This window comes from Macrosteles quadrilineatus, unplaced genomic scaffold, assembly GCF_028750875.1.
Source record: "Macrosteles quadrilineatus isolate MER2022 unplaced genomic scaffold, UCM_ALF_1.0 Scaffold_5__1_contigs__length_97177068, whole genome shotgun sequence".
Classification (NCBI taxonomy): Eukaryota; Metazoa; Arthropoda; class Insecta; order Hemiptera; family Cicadellidae; genus Macrosteles; species Macrosteles quadrilineatus.
Window position 1 is genome coordinate 69,872,289 of NW_026542598.1, and position 23,548 is coordinate 69,895,836.

General features: G+C 30.3%; 1 protein-coding gene across 3 annotated transcripts in view; it reads left to right on the top strand.

Moving 5' to 3' along the window:
- The window catches only part of LOC128994109 (inactive dipeptidyl peptidase 10-like), a 416,624-nt gene that overhangs the window by 107,809 nt on the left and 285,267 nt on the right, over nucleotides 1-23,548 (top strand). The gene's annotated exons all lie outside the window — the stretch shown is intronic.

Consider the following 23,548-nt stretch of genomic DNA (forward strand, 5'->3'; position numbering starts at 1 on the left):
AATAGGTTATCTGAAACGGCTCTCCCCCCTTTATTTTGGTTAGCCGGGGTTCTACTGTTATACTATAAATTTAGCTTTATTTAATTCATTTGTAAAATATAATGTAATACGGTTTTTTCAGTTGTGTCTAACTGAAATGTCTGACTATATTGTTTTTTTATGCTATCAAATAACTATATGTACTAAATGACTCAATGTTATTAATTCATACTTCTACTGTGCAAGGTAAGGATTGTGTTAATAAATCTTGCCTTGTATCGATGAAACAAAATGAACTTTCCAAGGGTCGAGGGGTCTTGGAGGGTTTCAAATTAAGCCGAGCCCGTGACAGAGGCCGGGTGTTTAAGGGAGGTCAAGTAGGAGTGGAAGTGGGGGGGGGGATTTGAAAAATGGTTGTTATTGTCTCCGTGCCAGTTCATCTCCAGAAAGATCGATAAATAAGAAACAGTGACAGTGGTTGTGATTCCGAAGAAATATTACTTTCATCTGTTTGATTTGGATACGGATATTTATTTTGTTTTGTAATTCTGTCAAATGAAAATTTATTTTTACATTGAATTTTCAGGAATAACAGTACACATTGAAAGTAGTGTTTGTGAAAAATAAAACTATATAATGGTTGTAAAATTACGTTTATGAATATATGCGTGGGATCAATCCATACAGATAGAAGAATTTGTTTCTGCTACCTTTCAAGCATGAAAATCTCCACAGTACAAATTTACTTTATACTTCCTTATGAAAGTTCTTGGTTATAATCTGAACACTATACAATAGAAAAATGAACAAAACTAAAAAAAATATTATGTAGAGAATAAATGTATACGAATTCATAAGACCTGAAATTAATCTACTCAAAATAATCTATGAACGCTATTAGCACCACTGTATATGTTACAGAACTTTATTTAAAGACTCAAGCAGATAACCTCAATACTAGTTTTTATGAACTTTGACAATAGCCACACAATTTTAACAACTTTGACAATGTTAAACTCGCATGAACACAAAGTATATTTATACATGTGTATCTAAATTTGAGTATAGTATTATCAATATGGAATTAAAGAATTATTACAATTCATTTCAGAAAACAGATTAGAATCATCAAAAAACATTTGTTCAGATCAGTAACGGAAACCTAACCACTTACTCTAAGTAAAATGGAAATGCAAGAGAGGAACCATGCGATTTAGAGTTTATAACGTTTTCAAATGCAAAAAATCCATTACAAATACCTACCTCAAAGATTGTAATTGTTAAAGACAGTTATTACATTAATACAGCTACTAATTTACAATCAATAACATTTGATTTATTTGAATCTTCGTCATAAATAATGGTTTACGTACCTCAATCGGGTTACAATAATAAAAAAGAGCCTTTATAAATCCATTTGCATATACTATATTGTCTCTCAATTAAAATCTGACTTTGTGTAAACATTCAACTGAATGGTCGGTTGTTAAATTATAATTCACATTTTAACCGTTCTAAAATGTTGACATGCATCACTGAATCTTTGACACAATATTTTAAAACTTTTGAAATGAATGAAGTGCAAGGTGGACGAGGCCTTAAATTAAGTTACCCTCTTCATTTCAAGTCGTCACTCCTTTAGCACTAGATCATAGCTTTAAAATGACAATATAATCGTGAAAATCGATTAACTAGGACAGCTGAAAATGGGATTTAACCGAGAAAATCCATATTGTATTAGGTATGTAGAATTGTAAATGGCGAGTGTAGAATCAAATAACACGATGTGTGTTGTTGTTTTACTGACTAATACCAGCTGTATCTTTGGTCAAGATCACTGAGTAGTAACCTAGTTCGAGATTTTCGAGATAATTCGAGATCAGCTGGCTTCAATTTCGCATGGTTTAGTAATGCATTTTTGTATTACCAAACAGGATTTATTCTGTCAACCATTAACTTATTCAGATTATTGAATCAAACCAACGAAATGTTTATACGAAACATAATACAAACGAAATGGTGATGTTGTTGTAAAGGTACAAGGTATTATGTCAATCAAATTCAAGTAGAGCAATCAATGTGATCCATGTACATGATTCTTTCACTCACAAGTTTTCTGAATATGTTTCTTGAAACTTACCCAATGTTGTATGCATCCAGTAAAGAATATAACAAAATGAACAACTGAAAAGGCAGGATATTTAGACAGTACCATACGTGTGTACCCTTGGTGTAATAGTTTGTCACTTGTGGACGCCAGTCTGATGTTAGGACATTAGGAAGGCGGTGCTGGAGAGAGGCATTTCAGAATGTAATACCCCAATCCATTTTCCGCTCTTTCTCTGAGGGTATTACAACTTCAGCAGTCAAACACATTTTCTCCCGACCCTCAATAGCTTTCTATCAAACCGTTAATGCTGTAAAGTGTTATGTGCCAGTCGTAAAAATAAATTAAAAGCGAACTTGTTTTCAGTGAGTATAATTGTTTTAACTGTAGTTTCAATTTCTTTTATGTATTGTGACATTTGAACATTTTTATTCATTAATGAAGTATTAAAAAGTGAATATTTTTACATGTTAGAAATAAATCGAAGAACATGTTTAAGGAGCGATTACAAAAGAGAATACATCTCCCTAGCTAAGCCAGTCACATTTTTAATTGGACTCTTTAGTAAATTGATCTTCAATAAACTTAAACTACTAAAAACTACTATAAATTAAACTACTAAAAATAACTACTAAACTACTATAAATTAATTGTAATGATTTTAATCCATACCTGCTTAACCCTAATAAACAAGGGAGATTACACCACTCTATGGAATATTTTCTTCCGTAGGGTATTTTACTTAGTAATACATCTTTTCTCAACAACGAACAATATCAATGTGAAAAACAAAACAAAAAACGTAGCCTACCTTAAATTACACTTATTTTTCGAATCTATAAGACTCGTAGTATGATTTAGATCTGTGTTATCATATTAATTTGTTTTTTAAATAGACTGAAATATTGTTTCAACCTAAGTAAGATGATTGTGCTTAATGTGTTGAAGAAAAGATTTTACATAGTTATTCCCATGAATCTATATTTCCAATGGTTTTGTACTGCATGAATTAAATTATTGATCTCGTCAAAAATGCATTCATACATGGTGCGGTTTACCATTTTCTTGAAACCAGTCCCAAAGTCATACTACCCATTATTACCAACTCTAGCCGCAGGAAACTAAGATACTCCAGAGAACTGTACAGCCAAATGTTACTCAAATAAAGCTAAGCTGAAATGACTTTGAGCCAAATAGCTTCATAAAACTAAATGCCTCTGTTGAATGTTTTAGGAACAATATAACTGTATTCGTCTCACATGATGGCGGCTCATGGAGTCATGACTGACATATAAAAACATGCTTGAAAAGTAGCATTGTTCGTTATTACATTTATAGTGTGTTTTCCAAATTAGAAGGACATATTACCACCACCTAAATTAATTCCTGAATTAATTGAGGTGTAATACTAAAATTGCTGAATCGTTTGTTTTGATATAATTATGTATTATTGATCTGATAAAAGTGCGCATTTAAATTTGTTGTATATCTGCAAGCTTACACTTACTTAGCTCTCTATTTTCAAAATTTGGATTTAACCGGTTTGTTTTTTGTTCTTGGAGGTATTTTATCCAATGTATTCGTTTTCCCGTGATTGTTGTCAGGCTTCATATTAAACTTAACATTTTACTGTCAATTGAATATCAAATTTTTTAACGCTGATAAAAACCTTCAATTTTTCACATTATTTATTTTTTGTTTGGCTAATGCCGAACAGACTGAAATTCGGGTCGAAAAGGACAAACACATCCTTTTGTTGAAAACACATTTTTACGCATTATCTTTGGATGACTTGGGTATTTAGACCCCCAGCCCTTGATTCTCAAACATTCAGAATAATCAACAATTTGTATAACTTTTAAGTCTTTTTTATTCTTCTAACTTAAAATAAGCCTAGTGATACCGAATGTATGTATAACATCTGCCAAAGACATGTATTACACATCTTATGGTCACAGAAATTTTCTTGAAAGACAAAGTAGACTGGCAAAGTTCTTGAAGATATTCATGAAGTTCTTGAAGATACCTAACCAGGAGGGGAGGTTTTTAAATGCCCAAATAACTATATTCTTTCTAAAATAATGTAGTTTTAAACATTAATCGGGGCTGAGTAGCGTTGAAACAATCCAAGCAGTGAAAAAATGTTTTTCAGTAAAAAAGGTTTGCTTTTAGTTATTTTTGTTTTATATTTTATATATTATGTGTCACTTCTTTAAATATGGAAGATAAAAAAGAACAAACTTGTTTTACATGTCTTCTTACATGTCAATCACATTTTTGAATAGTCATGACATAACGTATGGAAGCTTAATTAAGGTGTATCATTTATCCTCACTTAGTATAAACACTTATTTACAGTTACATTAGCCCGGTTGACCCTATATTTATAAAAGTAGACTTAAACTTTAACTATCTTAGCTACCGTTACAGCAATGAAATTATTAAAAACTACAGAACCCAATCAAATGTAATTTTATTTTGACAATTTTATTGTTTTATAAAAAAAAAATGATACATGTGTTTAAGGAAAAACTAAAACGTCTGCAACAGTTCATGAGCATAGGCCTACATTCTCAAGACGGATTTAGGAATTTAATATATAATTTGAGAATTCAATAGCAAATAGGTTGTACATTTTTACTCGTCCGTTGGTAAAATAATTAACTAAAATGTTGTAAAATGTAAAAGTATTTATTCGCTGTTCTAAAATTTTCTTCGTAATTAAGGAAAACCTGTCAAGTAGCTAAAATAAAATTTAATGAAATTAAAGTACACAAAATTTAGCAATAAATGTAAACAGAAATTTGTATGGCTAGAGGTTCACTTGTCTAGTTTGAAAAATATGTCACTCCTTCTAATGACTTTAAATTTAGAGAAGTTTCATTTTATTTGTTACCTATAAATATCTACAAATACGAAAATTCCACACCTTGCCAATTTATGCAGCAACGCTACTGTGAAAATTTGCATAAGAGTAAGCCTGTTGAATATAAACTAACAGCAAACACAATTTTACTCCGTGCGTGTTGGTTTTGCATTATAAATAGAATATTGGGAACACATTTTTACCCTTACTAATAATAAATATATTTTAATTGAACTATTCAATTTTTTTTAGCTTTATTATTTATTTGTTTGAATGGCTTGTGTTAAATCACAAGGGTTAGGATAACTACAAACTAGAGAGACAAATATAGTATACAAGAAGCATACACATAAGTGCCAATTCGATCCTGCGAAAAGTCACTAGGTTTTTGATTAATCGAAACCGGACCCAGCTGTTTCTGATCATTGGGCTTTAAATGCATGATCCTGACTGATGAACCAGCTGATCATAGTCAGTAATAAAGCTACACAGATCATCTTACACTATTCTACACTCATATTTGGGTTATAATACGCACCTAGGTGGCGTCCCATCTTAAATAATTTGATAACATGGTAAAACATTATGACTTTCACATGAAATAATTTAGGCCCTTAAAATTTATTATTCCCGTCCAAACAATTCGCCTGCTTAAACATTCCAATCAAGTTTTACCGTTTAAAATATTCCTCTACAATATTTGATTAATCAATCTGCGTACGATAATGTACAGGAACATCGACATTATTGCTAAACAAATCTTATTAGCATTTAAATATACGTACGTCTTACATAATAGTTCCAGAATTTAAAATTAAATAGGGTCATACAAAATACTAAAAACTGATTTGCAAACGCAAATACATGTTGACAATAGTAAATACGATCATAAATTTGCTGATACCTTTAATATTGTTTAGCATAATAATGAAAACTCATCTAGAGCCATTACTTGAAATTTGAATGGGTTAGCGGATTTCACTCAATACTAATTACCATCACATATTAATTAACAAATGAGTCCAGGTTAATAGATTGACAGATATATTCGCTACGTACAAATATGGGTGTCTTATTTTCCAAAAGGAAGTTAGTATACATGCTGCCGAAAGTCCTTCAAGTGCAACGTACTTTTTGTAGATGGTCTTACTTGGTTTATTTTATCTAGACCGATACATAATATAACACCACACAATTAACAACAGATTATTAAAAGGGCAGCCAGGCCCAAATGGACGAAAAAATACAAACAAATCTCAGTACTTGACAGTTTAAACACAGAAATAATTAACCTAACACCTACCTAGCATTGTATCTTATAAATCAGACACTAAGGCCGCCTTCACACTAGGTCACTGTGACCAGAAAAATTTTTAAAGCGAACAAATGTCATAAATATTTATAACCTAGAAGTTAAATTATGATTAAACTCAAAGAATGTAACGCCAACTTTTAAAGAAAATTTGAAAAGGAAAATAAATTATTAACTTTTTTACTGTAGAGAAACAACATGTAGAGATAAACAAGTTAGTGCATACAGTTTACTCCTTGAGTTATTCAATTGCATGTAGCTTTGCATATTTTAAACTAATAACTATTTATTTGTTTGTTATACACTTCTTAAGATGGAGTAAAATGAAATAAATATTTCATATATATCATTTTATATTATTCATCTTAGACATTATACACGAATGAAAGCCTTCTCTTACCCTTGTGACAGGAAAGGAAGTATATTAAATCATAGGAACTAAATTGGTTCCACTTTGTACTTAGAATTCAGGTAATCAAGTGAATCAGAGACTGGAGGATACATTTTCTTTTCTTGTTTATGTAATAAAATATCTTCTTTCGTGTTTACTGATCAATTGGTTCTTTTTTTATATTTAAAAAGTTTACATTTATTACCACATTTTACCTTACTGTAATTTTTACTTGCTTGTAGTTAACACTTGTATACTACTGTGCCAGACAACTTCACTTGTAATTGTATTTAGTTTAAAGCAATAGAAAGTTTACGATAAAGCTTATTTAATTTTATACTTCCATATATATATGATACAATCGTTAAACAAGATACTCCCCCCCCCGTCTAGAAGATTACATATTTAATTTAGACGATTTCGTATCAGTCTTCTTTATTCGTCGATAAAACGCATACCAGCCAGGGAGGAACTGGCTCCGTGTGGAGGCCTGCATTACACGGTGTGGAAGACCCTAAATCGAATCAGGATCGAGGTCCCAAAATGCAAGACAAACATGCAGAAATGGGGTCTCTTACCAGACGAAGAAAACATCTTGTGTGCGTGTGGTGCTGTTCAGGATCCTGGCCATCTGCTGATCTGTCCACGCCTAGACCAGTCTTTCACATTAGATGATATTTTACAAGCGAATGACAAAGCCATATCGGTACCTAATTTTTGGAAAAGCGAAGTCTGATTTCCGGACACGGCAAGTAAGTAAGTAAGTCGATAAAACACACATATGTTAAAAATACAAAAAGGGTTTTCCTGCCCATCGGTGTTATTGCATTAGTTAAAGTATACGCCATTTTAAGTTTAAAAATCTATTAGCTTGTACTACTGAAATATTATCTAAAGGTATAACAAGGAAATGGAACACGTTATCGGCTATAACTCAATAGCAATAAACAATCGTTGTATATTGCATATGGAAATCATTCAAGCACGCCGACAGGAACTATGCTCGTTTTACCGTATAATCTATTCCAACTATGGAGCAGTTGTGTTTATAATACATCGATGACCCATTTAAGTCCATAATACATATCTATCTATGCACCCATTGATGAGGACAATCATGTATCACTGTATCTTGTAATTTTGATAGCCAAAGTTTTAATTTAAATTTATCATTATTATTATTCTTAAAATGTCTTGCTACATAGTTTGACTCAACTAAAAACAAATGACTACTTACCTGTATACTAAGATATCTCAGGTTCGACTGACTAGTGGTTAACCAAACCCCAACTAATGGCTCAAATAACTTGCACACGTCTATGTGATAATGGTTATGCGGGAGTTCGGATCCCACTATAGTTTATAGGCCTACCACCAAAGTGACAAAGTTAGGCATTTCAGGGATATGGTACGAATTATAACGGGAACTCATTCTCTACAAAAAGCCGTACTTCATTATAAACTGGTACGAGAAACATTATCGATCTATAGGCCTAAGGGCTGGTTGAATTTCATGGTCTGCGATAAAGCATATTACGAGTTGAATGAGTATATGTAAAAAGAACAAACAGAAAACTTACTTAATATATGAATATTGTAACGATAAATGTTTTTGCTAATTGAACGTATTTTAATTTTTACATTTGCAAAACTTTCTGGTTATGTCGAGGATACGATATAGGTTTTTAAATAAATGATTTAAGATGGAACTCAATCGAGATATAATATATGATTTTAATCCTAGAAATTATGCTCTTACATTGATTTATTGGTGAAAAGCTGTTTATTTTAACTTGAGGCTAACACATAATAACCAAAATGAAAATGTTTTTATACTACAGAGTTAACCTTACCGTTTTACCATTGCTTGAATTTATCCAAGTATTCTAATGCTTGTCACAACAAAACCCATGCGCATTTTTATTTTGTTATCTGTTAAACCCAAGATATTTGAGAAGGGGACGTATTAGATTTACTTTACAGGAATTATCAACACACGTTTTAGGCTACAGGTAGGATTATACTATACATACTACATGGGAGTTTACTTTCTATCGTCACGTCCCCACGTGAAAAACGTTGTCAGTTTAAGAAGAAAAATGTAGCTCAATTGAAGCACCGAAAGAGCAGTGATGTCAAATTCCATTATCATTCTTATATTTAACATGGAATGTTATACATAACATTCTTATACATAATAATTTTAGCTTATGTGTATGTCATTGTAAACTTTATCTTTGTTTACGTCTTTTCAAAAGGAAGACACGTGTACAAACTTAGAAATGTAAAAGTAGCTCATCTATGATAGGTTGCCTACATTAGACTATGTTTACTTTATATAAATATCGTCTTCTTTAGTATCCAAACAGAATGGCCTTTGAGAAACAGTAAATCGTAATAATTTCCATCTTTCACTTATAAAAGTTAAGTAATACAAATTCAAACAGTTAAAAATCTTACAAAGAGTACTAGGCAATTCAGGTCACGACTTGGAATAGACGGTTCGATTCAAAGTCACTCCATTTATTTCTGTCATTGATACTACAATCCGTTCACAAAGCTATTATTCGTAACTTGTTCAATGCCTAGTATAGTATGCACATTTTTAGTTAACACTACATGTATATGTTATCGGTGTCAATTTATATAATAACAAATTCACCAGAATGCCCTGATGTTTTTATTAGCACATCGGTGAAATACATTAAGATATGTATTATTTAAAATCTAAACAAAATTGAACTCATCTTAAACCAGAAAACAATAACTTCAGTAAATAAATGAACAATTCACTTAGCTTACATGTGTTGTAATTAAAACTGTTAACGTAGTTACAAACACAGCCAAAGTAGTTTCTAGAAACAGTTGAAAAGAGACTAAGCTTAGTAAAAACAATCGCAACGACATTGTATAAGAGAATGTTAATGCCAATTTATTCCAATGGCGTTGTTACAAGAAGGTTTTTTTTACAAAGAAACGGGCTTGAAGCAGAGATATGATGTTCAAAGTAAAAAGCCCCCCACAGAAAAATTGTATATGTGTTATACATAACCATTGTCAATTATTTTGTAAAAATAAAGTAAATTTTGAACCACGGGCAGTTTTTGAGCTTCAGTGAATAGAACTATCTTACATCGAAAATCAAAATACATCGTGACCATAATTACTGAAAGAATTCCTCTTAGTAACATATAAAACTAACTTAAAACTACTTACTAAGATTTTTCTAACAAATACGAAAGTAATGTTCAAAATTTTTATTTAGGAAGAATTAATACAAATTTGACTACCCGTTGTAATATTTTAGTTAGCTAATTGTGGAGAGCGTGTAGTTTCGGACTTGGTCGGTGCTTAATAACTAGGAGTAAACCTTATCTATAAAATGGGTAGTTTAATAAATGGATTATGTTGTATAAGATGTAGGCTATCTAGATAACGTAAAGTTATAATGTAAATTGCGTTACTGAATGTCATGAACAATTTTACCCTGCAAGGGATGGACTGACCCCCCTCCCAAAAAGAAAAAAAAAATAACAACAACCAAATCCCATTGCTTAACACATCTTGAAATATGTATTAGTAAAGGACTTACCATTTGTTACTCATAAGTAAAAAGATTAAATACTGAAAACAGTTGTTTAAGAGGAATATTTGTAGTAGAAGAGGGTTAAAAGGTTGTTTTGGTTTTGGTCTGTTCATTTCCCTAAGGATCAAGATTTCTAACTACAGCTTAGGCAAAATTGTGTTTCGCAAAAGCGATTCTCCTTATGCATTATAAAAAAAAATGTTTAATTTATTTTAATTGTTCAAACCACATTTCACGTTCAAACAATTTTAACTAAGCCAATGAGGTCCTTTTTCAAGATTTATTGTAAACGTATCGAAAAATATTGTTGAAGATTGAAATACACTTATAATATAAAATCTACCATAACAATTAATTTCCTATTTTATAATGTTGTATAAAATACAGTGTTATTCTAAAATACTACATCTCATTTCTTTATCGACATCATAGCTCAAGGATATTTTATTTGTTATTTGTTCAAAACTAAATTAAACTAATTTTTAACTGCTACACAATTTCCTGTATTTTTTAAGTCGTTCAATATAAGGTAATTTTATTTTATTTATTTCTAAACTGTTGAAACCAAATAAATTACACTCAATGACCTAAGTTATTATATTATTTTCGCGTCTTACTACAGTAGAATCTTGATAACAAGACTCTCATGGGGATTATTAAATGAGACTTATTAAGATTGACTTACTATCGAGGCTTGCAATAACATGTGATAAAATAGGAGTAAGATAAATTCTAGGGGATTAAACAAATACACTTGTTATTAAGGGTGACTTGTTATCGAGGTTACTTCTTTTTATAAACAAGATATTCTTACGTTTTATTTACTAGCCACATGATAAACAAGATAATACCATGGTGCCATGATACTGGTTCGTACCATGTAAGACAGCGTAGCTTGTTAAATGGGTCAAGTTTTTGCATAATACAACCCTCCGTAAAAGCACTATAGGGGGTTGTGTGAAATTGCTTGAGGTGATTTATTTCAATGTTTTCTTTTCTGGAAGAAAATCTAAGCTAAATGTTTCTCTTTTGAGATTATTATCTTTTGTAACTCAAGAGTGTTGTAATCGTTTTTTTTTTATAGCCTACCCGTCAAACGTCCAGATCTAAACGAATAACCATTTGGGCATTAGGTGTTTTATAGAATCAACGACTTCATGATAACATGTTTAGGGTTACTTTTGTTTCTTTATTTAATATTTCACAAGGCAGTGTGAATAAAAAATATTTGTTCCCTTTGCTGTAAAAGCTATAAAGATAACTAGCTGTTATCCACGAGCTTTACTTTGTTCTTTGGGATTTATATATGGATGTTAAATTTCAGGTTAATTTAGCTGTCAACACCAATATTTTAAACCACAAATTTCTAAATAAATGATTGTTAGATTACATAAAAATAATAAAGGTGCAAATGAAAGTTTTAACAGGCAGTAACACTTGACCATGTGCAGTATTGTAATAAAACTATGAAAACAAGTGTTTTGCATAGTTACACCTAGGGACTTAATCTTAGTAATATTATAAATCTGAAAGTTTGTGAGTTTGTGTGTGTGTTTGTTGCTCAATCACGCATAAACTACTGGACGGATTGGGCTGAAATTTGGCATGATGATAGCTCACATTCCCGATTAACATTAAAGCATATTCTTATCCCAAAAATCCTTTCGGGCTCCGCCCCAGTGGCTCTGTAGTTCCCCATGTTAACCTTATGATTTTTCATATTTAAAAGGAATTAATGAATCTTAAAAGCTGTTTCAATTAAACAAGTTGGTTCTGTTCTATGATGTTCAATAGCATAATAGTTACAAGGATTACCAACAGGGTGCAGCACTATTATTTTTTTTTAATTATGACAATAGCTAATTTCCAACCAAAAGGTGAGTGAGCGTAGCGAACGAACTTCAACCTGGAGGCGAGTTAGCGTAGCGAACGAGCTAACCTGAAGGCAAGTGAGCGCAGCGAACGAGCTCCAACCTAAAGGTGAGTGAGCGTAGCGAACGAACTTCAACCAGGACGTGAATGAGCCATGCGAATACTTATGAAGTTAAACGGGGCAAAGCCCGCGGGTACACCTAGTTATTTATACATGTATTGTAATTATTGAAGAATGGCCGATTAATCGCTCAATCAGTACTTAAAATAGATCAAATAATGCTCTAAAACAGTATCAATTTGCGAATCAATTAATAGGTGATAATCAAATGTCAATTAGATAACTTAATAACAACTATCAAATGTAACAATCAAAGTAACAAATGAGAATTCAGTTACTGAATCAGTTAAAATTGATGACTCACTAAAAAGTGATCGCCAATCACTCAACAACCTACCAATTGACGGTGATGACCATGTCTGGTCATTTAGCGAACCTGAATGCTGTTATGCATCGTTAGCCCCGTACAAATACTAGTGAAACTTTCCCTAACTGCACAACTTCCTCACAATCAAAACAAGTAATGGCAATGTTAATATTCATATCGTCATCAAGTGCTGCTAGTTAGCAACCGTGCACTGACAACAAGTGGAACTTCTATACAGTAACTATATTGTACGCTACAGTGGATATGATCTTGAATCTTGATTTTAGCGTTACTTATGATGTTTTTTTCGTTGTTTGTGAACTTCTATTTCATTCTAAGACGTAATTTAATGTACTAAGAATTTTTATATAGTTTAAGAAATTGTGTTTTAACAGGATCTCAGGGTTTAGATCATTTTAGGTGCGTTGCTGGTTAAGCCAATTACGTTTTGGAATTCGAATCCAACGTAATTTATGTCTCAGGTTCTTTTCTAGAACCACTAACTTATAACTTTAAATAGGCATACTGCCAATCTTTTAAATGTACCGACTTACTTACATTGTGATCTACTCAGTACGTTTCTTTCGTTTACAGCAGTTTTTTTAAAACTTTTCCAAGCTAAAAGAATGATAGGTACTTTCCTGTTATCTGGTACCTGCGAAAAACCACAAGTACAACTTCGTCGATCCCGAGTCCGGAGCACATACTACCGTTTAGGTTAGGTTTGGTTAGGTTAGGTTAGGCTAGGTTCGTTTACTTACAATACTCATGTTATTGATAAACTAACCTAACCTAACCTAAACTAACTAACTAACAGGAAAGACTGTTTTCGCAGGTACTAGATAACAGGAAAGTACCGAATGATATGATATTGCAAACTACAGTATGAGTTTATGTTTCTGTTAATGCATGGTATATAATATAAATAGGAATTCTAAGTCGTACATAGGATATAAGACAAATTTAGTATAAATAACAAAAAAAGATTAAAACCCACAAACCCTCTTTGATAACATCATTTATTCTGTAGGTATTCCAGTAAGTTAACTAGTGTCGTACACTAGAATATGATAACTTTGAGTTTCAATAGATAAATAACTAGACATAACTCTTTTTCCTACATTATTAATCAAAATGAATGTTAGTTTAGAGACAATTGATTAATCAGCATCTGAAATAAATATCCTGGTAATAACTAATACATGGATATTTAAACAAATTAAAATTCTGTGAGAGAATTATAAATGTCTTGGATATCGAGGCCATGACTTTCAGAATACGGTTCGATTTCAAGACACACCATTTGTTTCTGTCACCGATTCTACGACCAGTTCAAGAAGCTATTGTTTGTCATTGGATCTATTTCCTGCATTTAACCCAGTTTCTCAGATCTACACTTAATTTTACCACACCTAATTGTATAAGCTTTCAATTTTCATAATCATAATTGCATTTGAAAAAATATAATAATGGTTCTCTACAGCTCTAATGTCTATAGCTTAACAATCCTGCGAAATAAACATCAATGGGCATCAGTTACTTGAATACTGTTATTTGCTACACTTACATTTAATATGACTAAAACAGATTAAAAAGACAAACAATATTAAAGTACGAGAAAGACAGTTTAGTATAGAGTTTTAGCTGTAGTACAGTTTTAGCTCACAATCGTTACAGCACTGTACAGGGTGATTTTAACGCCAATTTATTCTAACGGTTTTGTTACAGGATGGTTGTTTTAAAAAGAAACTGACTTGAAGTGGGAATGTGTAATACACGTTTTGAATTTAAAATAACATTCTTAGTCCGCACGTTTTTTACTATTGTTTTTGTTATTTTGGACCAGGAGTTGACTTCTTTTCCGATAAAGAACTGAACTCTTTCTCTTTTTATTCTGAAATAAATCGACGCAAATAAAAAAAATCGGAATATTATACAGTACTTATTTCTGAAAAACTTTCTAGAAACATCTAAAACTATACTAATGTGCTTTGATAGTATTTTATTACTGGATTCCTGATTGGTATTTAGTAACTTGTACTTAACCAACACCCTAGAACAACTCAGGGGGATTTCAGAAACATTGTATCAAAAAGGATTAATACGAACTTGATTAGGAAATAGACTATCCGTCGTAATATTTTAGTATCTTATATATCGCAAAAAGTGTCGTAAATAAGGACCTGGTCGGTTTTACAACTGGAGTAAACTTTGGTGAAGTGGATAACTCGGGAAAAGTCAGTAGAGTAGGTTATCTAGACAATGTAAAGTTTGAATTTCGATTGCGCTACGGAGTGTTACGTAAGTTGCTGGACTCCATAAAACTTAAAATACCTCTTGTAATAAAATATTACAGTTAAATACCTTGTTTGTTTGTTGTGGCAAATTTTACTTAATGATTTCCAGTCTGTAAAAGGAAAACAAGAAAAATCACCCTTATTTGTGTTTTTATTTTTACAACACTACAATAATACTGTAATAATTTTTTGTGAGAATATTTTTAAGCAGTATAAGAATTCTCTTCCCCTCATTCAACAATAGTGATTATTCAATATTGACAATATTACAAAACATAATCGATCACCACAACTTATTTAAAAACATCAATTAGAAAACAGGGGTAACGATGACTGAAAGTACAAAAAAAGGTTATCCAAAGATTTGCGGGAAACATAGTTTGTTTAGTAGATTTTTTACAAAGCATTTATTTTATAAAATACTGTTTAAAGTAATATTCAAATAACTTTGATAAACACCTTTGTGTATCATAATACAAAGTATCCATGTTCTTATCCTGCTTGGGAAAGTTGAAGAGCAATTAGTGCAAATAGGACAATCTTGTGCCGTCATCCCCTGACCCTTTGTCACTCCAGTTAATTTCTCTCAAACACAACAGTAAATTTTATCTGTTGGAATAAAACTGTAAACAAATTTAATCACATTTGGTTTAATGATGATTTTCGTTAGTGATGTTTTAGTTGATATAATTACGAGTAATCAGCGAAACACTTTCTCGTGGATAAACTGCAATGATGCAATTCGAAATTTGCAATTACTCTTATTTTGTATTCATCAATAAACGTTTGAAAAACGTTAGTTAAAATGTCGCTTTTTAAACTCATTTCTGTGATTTGTTTAGTTTTTACGTGATATAAACGAATTTTAGTAGCCAACTTTATGTAAAATTGTTAAACTTGTGTACGAGGATTTTTTTTCTACAGCTTGATTTCAAAAATTAAATGATAAAGTTTTCTATAATATATTGTTCATTTATTAAGTATTGTACTTGATAAAACAATACTGGATTTCTCATCCTTATGGAAGAGGTGGAGCCAATTTTATTGTTACCTCTGTACGTTGCATTTATTATTTTTATTTTAGTCGGTTTACCAAATAATACGACCTAATCATAAACGTATATTTTTTAGAAACCTTTCTTTAACATATATCGTTTATCTATGGTTAACATATTTTTTTATGGATATAATAGAATTTTTGTAATAGCTACAGCATTGAAATAAGTAGATTCGACTTAGTGCCATATGGAAACGAAAATTATGTCAGATAAATAATATAGGCCTCTAATAAATGCTAAAATATGAGTCAAAAGTTATGCGAGTTTAAGATGAACTACCCTGAAAAAGTTTGTCTTCGTTTCGCTTTTATATTGTGGCATCACAACATACACTAGAAAATATTGGCAGAGAAAATATATAATATTATTCTCAGTTCCATAAATACCAAACGAGTATTTTGCTTAACAGTTTTTTTTTTGTTTTTAACATGAACAACATCGTCACACAACTAACTAAACATATTCTGCATGTGAATGTGAGTATCACAGATAATAATTACTTAAAGTTCGAATTCAAAATGAATCATGGTCGATATTAAGTTTTGTATTGGCTATTACAAAAATATTATTCACATTCTTTAAGAACCGAAGCAATGAGATGTTTAGTCTATGCCCCTCTGCACAAGGGTAATTATGTTATTAATATCTTTTATTTGAGGCAACATTTTAAATACTTTTAACAGGTTTATTCTTTGAAACATCACAATTTCTATCAAAGTTCTTGCTGATTAAATCCTTGCTAGTCAGTTATCATTTTTAGAGTTAAAAACATGATTTTCCTCGAAAACAGCCACGCAGCCACAGGTCAAATTGCTGTTTTGATTGCAAAATTAAATGAAAGTTGAGGCCTAAACTTTTCTCTCTCACATGCCATAAAATAGAAAATTGTGAATCAAAGCAAAATATATCCTTTGTTAACTAAAAATTATTAAAATAGTCCATAAAAACTTCTTAAGAGTTTGACATCGCATAATGTAGGAATTCACCTGGGCTATTATTGTGTTGTAAGATCCTGTATTTATTTTTTAACTATGTTTAAGGTTATTTGAATGAATCTAAATATGCAACAAATTCGACTCTAAAAAATGATTTATTTATCCTAGAAAATATTATTAATTGTATTTATAAAACCGTAAGATTTCAAGATATTGTAAAATGTTTATCTATGCATTATTAAAAATTGTTTGTTTATTTAGAGATGAGAAATCTTTTTATACTATTTTCCTGGAATATCTTAAGGCATCATTTGTAACAATCATATATTCAATCCTATAATTGCAATTCAATGCCATTTTTATATAGACAGATTCTTTTTCATATTATTAAGATAATTCAACATATCTTAAGAAAAATATGGATATTATTGTTGTGTGGTTAGTTAATTTTATGGTGAAGATCAAAAGAAAACAAGTCAAAATACAAGACCCTCTTGTTCATACAGCATAGCAATTTTAATATTGCTTGTTGTTTCTTATTTTATTTTATTATATTTAAGGGCATTTTATGATTAATAAAGAATAAAATGATACTAGTTTAATACTAGAAACTACAAATTTTCTTTTTACTGGAAAGATCGTAAGGAAGGGTTAAAAAACGGTTGTTTTGTTCAGGGTCTGTTTTTTTCCCTTAGGACTAACATAACCAACCACAAACTTTGAAACAAAACTTGTTTTGATCCAAATGAATAACTTTTACGTCCATGTAAAATGTTTGATTAGTTTTAAACAATAGGCAAGTTTGTGATTTCCAATGGCTACAGAAGTTAACTCATAAACCGAGCAATCTTTACTTTCCATACTAGGCATTCATTGGCAACAGTAGTTGTAACTGTAATAAATTACTTATATCTCAAACTACATAAACAACAAAAAATTAATTATCGTTTTACAAAAAGTAAAACATGTAGCCATATACGTAATTTTTTAATGTACTTAAATATTGACTATCGTGCATGTTCATATATCATACATTGTACATACACTACATACATCATCAGTTTACAAAAGATAAGGTTTAATTATTTACATAATTGTGTTTTAGAAGTTTAAATAAATTTCGTGCGTGCTTGTTAACTATAGACCTAATTTGACTATTAATATAGCCGTCTATAGTCCCTATATTAGATATATACTAGAGACGGCTATACTATCAATCATATATTATTTAAGTATAAACAATAACCACAATTAATTGTTCATACAAGACATGACTTTCGGGATTTTTTTTATTGTTTATTTTTGTTTGTTTATTTAGATTATTTTCAAAATAAAATTACAATAATTTAAGAAAATCTATATCTTTTTCGATAATGTTAGCGGAATATATAGATTTTTGACAAAATTTTACTTACAAAAATAGTTAAATTATAATTTTTAAACTTTTCGAATCAATGGAGTCACCGTTTACACCTACGATACCTAAAGTATTCTTCAACTTTGTATTTTAGAAATAATTAACCTACTTTTGGTTTCATTTGTTAGATGAAATATTAATTTCACAAACCAAAATAACAAAAGAACAATACATGTTCCTTGCTGAACATAATACAAAAAGTACATTTAATTTTCCTGTCATAGGATAATGCTTTATTGTTTGTGTGCGAACACACACTGGCCATATTCAATTGTTTAATCTGTTTGGTTTAATTTAGAACTTAGTTTAAATGCAAAATTACACTCCAATATAATTTTAATTGGATTGATCAATGCAATTTTAAAAACATATAATATATTTTCTTACAGTCGAAGCAAGCTACGTGCAAGCTGTCTGAGATTTATATATCCAGCAGCACGTAGCTGTAGTCAGTCGACGCCTGCAGTATGTATGGACTACGTGGCTGGTGTGGAAACTACCTTATAACACGTCTCTTGCAAAATGGATATTACGTTTTTGTATAAAATACAATAGGTTAAAGATGATTATGACCCTGTAATGTACTTAATATTGTATCTAGTATAAAACATTGTCGTTTGTATTGATTTTTTTTATTATTTGAGACGTAAGGGTTTTGCACAGATATTGAGGACGTGGTAAAAATCATAAATGTATTTAAGTATTACTTTATTGTGTTTCAATATAAATATTGAATATTTAAGACAAGAACATTTAATATTTTATAAAATTAATTTGTAAGTGTTTAGCTCTGTATAAAACATATTTTAACAGATTTTCTGTATATAAATATAAATTATATTTTAATACAGATTCCATTATTAATTACTGCCACTTCAGAGATTATTCGTATGTGTACCTTGCCATAAATCACCATAATAATATGGTATGGTAATGTCACGATAAAAATTACTTAACAATTATAATGTTGACCATTTCAGCTAATAATCTTGTAACTCGAAATTTTTTTTTAAATTTCAGAGTAATTACTAATTAGCAATTTTACAATTAATTAACTAACTATAACTCGTATATGCAATGGGGTATAAAAATATACTAAACTATTAGGCTAAAAATATTTCCGTAGTATTTTAAACAATGACAGGGTTATTTACAAAAGTTACATTAAAGAAATAGTTTCGTTTGTAGAACTTGAAAACAAAATGTATTCAATTTTCAATAAATCTATCGGTTTCCTACATTACGATGTAGGCCTATAATTTAGATTACATACCGTATTAATAATATATTATGTTGAGATATTCTAACAATGTAGGCCTAATATTAACCGGCTTTGACATATTGACATACCTGTCGAGATTAGAGGTAGGGACCTACTATGATATATTTATATCATACAATGTGATGGTAGACATGGGATTCAATTAAGACAACATTGAATATTAGTACTTTACATTAAAAAGGAAGAAGAAGGTGAATGATTTAATCTTCATAAAAAGTACATTATTATATAGATGAACTATTGATCTAAGCTCGCTATTTATTAACCACTAAAATACATGTTCAACAACACATTTTACAGGAAAATCAATTTACCTTATAACATAGGCTTATAACGTTTCTTTTCCATCTACCGTAATTGTGTTAATATATGCAAATATATAATCGCGTAACACAACATCAGCTGTGTTTGTAAAGAATGAAAATGTATCTACTGTAATATTATTTCCTTCGAACTGTGGCTATTTGAAATTAAAAAAATCCTTTAGCTAAAATCAAATTGAATTCTAATCGCAACTTAAGCGATATTTACTGTATATTTAAAATATAGCAGCCGAATTGCTAATTCAATTTAAAAACATGTTGTTGGTTTTAGTTCACAATAAATGATTCCCTGGTTCATATATGGATAGTATGGAAAAATATCAATAAGTAAGTGGGAACGTAACCAAAAACACTTAAACAATATTTATAAATAAATTAAAACAAATTTAACGTCGGGGACAGAAGAAATTTTCTGCAGCAAAAGCACTGCACTTGTATTTGCATTTATTAAGTTATTTAAATATTTAAGTTTCTTAATCTTTACCATAGGAAGTTTTATTTGTTGTCTAAGATGTTATTATTTGTAGAACGTATGGTTTTCATCCCACAGATAAAAAAAATAAACAATCATGTTGAACAATACTTTTATGAATAGATGATTTTTTTTTAATTTATATAGTCATTCCTAAGTTAAGAGAGCAGCATGCTATTCAGTTGTTTATGGAGTTACCTTATAGCACCCCCCTACAAAGCCAATATAATTAAAACCTAGGAAAAAGAATTGAACAAAAATAAACAAATAATTTGTTCCATGAACATAAAACCGAAGACTGGGTAACCTGTTAAATGGGTCAAGTTTTTGCATAATACAACGCTTCGTAAAAGCACCATAGAGGGTTGTGCGACAGTGCTTGGGGTGATTTATTTCAGTGTTTCTTTGCTGGAAGAAAAGCTTAGGAAAATGTTATTCATGTTTATTTTTAAAGTTATAATATTTTAGGGCCTAAAAGGGTTTAAAATATTTTAAGAAACCAAACGTTTGTTCTATAATGTGAGCTATAATATTTTTATGCATTCTTGAGTTCTAAACAAATATTTCTTTTTAATTAAAGGGAAATTTTGTATTTTTTTATTTATATATTGAACAAGGCATTATGGTTTAAAACTTAACTGTGTCATTTCCTATAAAACTCTTATTTAAAATTAATGTTAACTTTGAGTTTAACTTTGCTGTAATCTATATGAAACAGTAAAATTTAAATTTTTTAATAAACGTTTGTTCCGTTGTAATTTTAAGGTTGGTAAGTACTAGACACGGGACCGATTAGCTTTTTCGTTTTAATATCTTTAGAGGACAAAAACAGCATCAGTTGAAATTTTGATTACCATAACTTAAATATAAAACATAAGTCATTTAATAAGAAACAAATTGTAGTTTTATCACTTTACCAAGCAAAAATAACAGTTTTATTAATATACAAGTAAAAAAATTGATTTAATACGTAATTAGAAACAAATGGCGACTCAACTTCTTAATTAAACCCAATTGACTGTTTTGACAGCAGGAATTTATGACTTCCTAAATAAAAAGTAATACGCAATTAATTCGACATCATACGATGACAATGGTGACCACGTTATAAAGCTACAACTTAAATACAATTTCAGTAAAACTGTATTCCTTTTGCTGTTAAACTCATAAAACTGAAGTTTTTCAGGTTAACTCGCTTGTTATCATTAATAAAAATATTTTTTTTAAAGAACACATTTCTAAATAAATAATTTTTAGATAAAACTAAAAAAATAATGGTTCATACGAAAGTTTTAACAGCCAGTTACATAACCATATACACTATACAGTATTGTAATAAAATTATGAAAAATTAGTTTTACTTAGTTACACCTAGGGACCTAATCATTTATACGTGTACTATATATTAATCGAAGAATGGCCGATTAATCGCTCAATCAGTACTTAAAGTAGGAAATAATGCTCTCAAACAGTATCAATTTGCGAATCAATTAATTGGTGAATATAATATTGTCCAATTTAATAACTCAATCAGTAACGAAAGGCATTAAACACAGACAATTAAATCACTTAATAAGTAACAGATGAGAATTCAGTTACTCAATCAGTTAACATTGATGACTCACTACAAAGTGATCGCCAATCACTCAACAACCTACCAATTGACGGTGATGACCATGTCTGGTCATTTAGCGAACCTGGTTGCTGTTATGCATCGTTAGCCCCGTACAAATACTAGTGAAACTTTGCCTAACTGCACAACTTCCTCACAATAAAAACAAGGATGGTAATGGCAATGTTAATATTCATACCGTCATCAAGTGCTGCTAGTTAGCAACCGTGCACTGACAACAAACTACTAAGTGGAACTTATCTTCATTACATGCCACAGTAGATACGATCTTGAAGCTTGATTTTAATGTTACTGATGATGTTTTATTCGTTGTTTGTGTACTTCTATTTTGTTCTAATGCGTTATTTAATGCACTAAGAATTTTTGCATAGTTTAAGAAATTGTGTTTTAACAGGGTCTCAGGGTGTAGATAATTTTATATACTTAGCTAGCTGAGCAAGGATTCAAATCCAACGTATTTTAAAAAATGGGTCAAGTTTTTGCATAATACAACCCTCCGTAAAAGCACCATAGAGGGTTGTGTGAAATTGCTTGAGGTTATTTATTTCAATGTTTTCTTTTCTGGAAGAAAATCTAAGCGAAATGTTTCTCTTTTGAGATTATTATCTTTCGTAACTCAAGGGGGTTGTAACAGTTTGTTTATACCCATCAAACGTCCAGATCAACATGAATAATTTTTGGAAAATTATGTCCTGTGTTCTAAAGAATCAACAACTTCATGATCACATGTTTAGGGATACCTTTATTTCTTTATTCAATATTTCACAAGACAGTGTGAATAAAAAATATTTGTTCCCTTTGCTGTAAAAGCTATAAAGATAACCAGCTGTTATCTTCACCCCGTTTGACTTCATAAGTATTAATAAAACTATTGATTGGTTAAGTTAAGCTGAAATAAACAAAACAGAATACAGTAATAGAAAGAAAAAATCACACCTTATTTTAATAAGGTAATAAGTGGAATTAATAACAAACAAATAAGTACAGCTGAGGTATTTTTAACATTAATTATATATGAAAGTTCCCTTTAGAAAGGAATTACGACCTTAAAGGGCAATTTATGAAATAATGGATAGTTTTGCGCAACGTTTTTCGTCTTGACGAATATTTTAAGGATATGGTTTATGGGGGTGTGACTTGTAGTTTTCTCAAAAGTTTATGGGTACTTTGGGATTTTTATATGGGTGTTAAATTTCAGGTTAATTTAGCTGTTAACACCGATATTTTAAATCACAAATTTCTAAATAAATGATTGTAAGATTACATAAAAACATTAAGGTTCGTATGAAAGTTTTAACAGACAGTTTCATAATCATATACAGTATTGTAATACGATTATTAAAAGGATTGTTCTGCTTAGTTACACCTAGAAACTTAATTATTTATACATGTATTGTATTAATCGAAGAATGGCAGATTAATCGCTCAATCAGTGCTTAAAGTAGGAAATAATGCTCTCAAACAGTATCAAATTGCGAATCAATTAATTGGTGAATATAAAATTGTACAATTTAATAACTCAATCAGTAACATTAAACAGGCTTTAACACAGACAATTAAATTACTTAGTAAGTAACAGATGAGAATTCA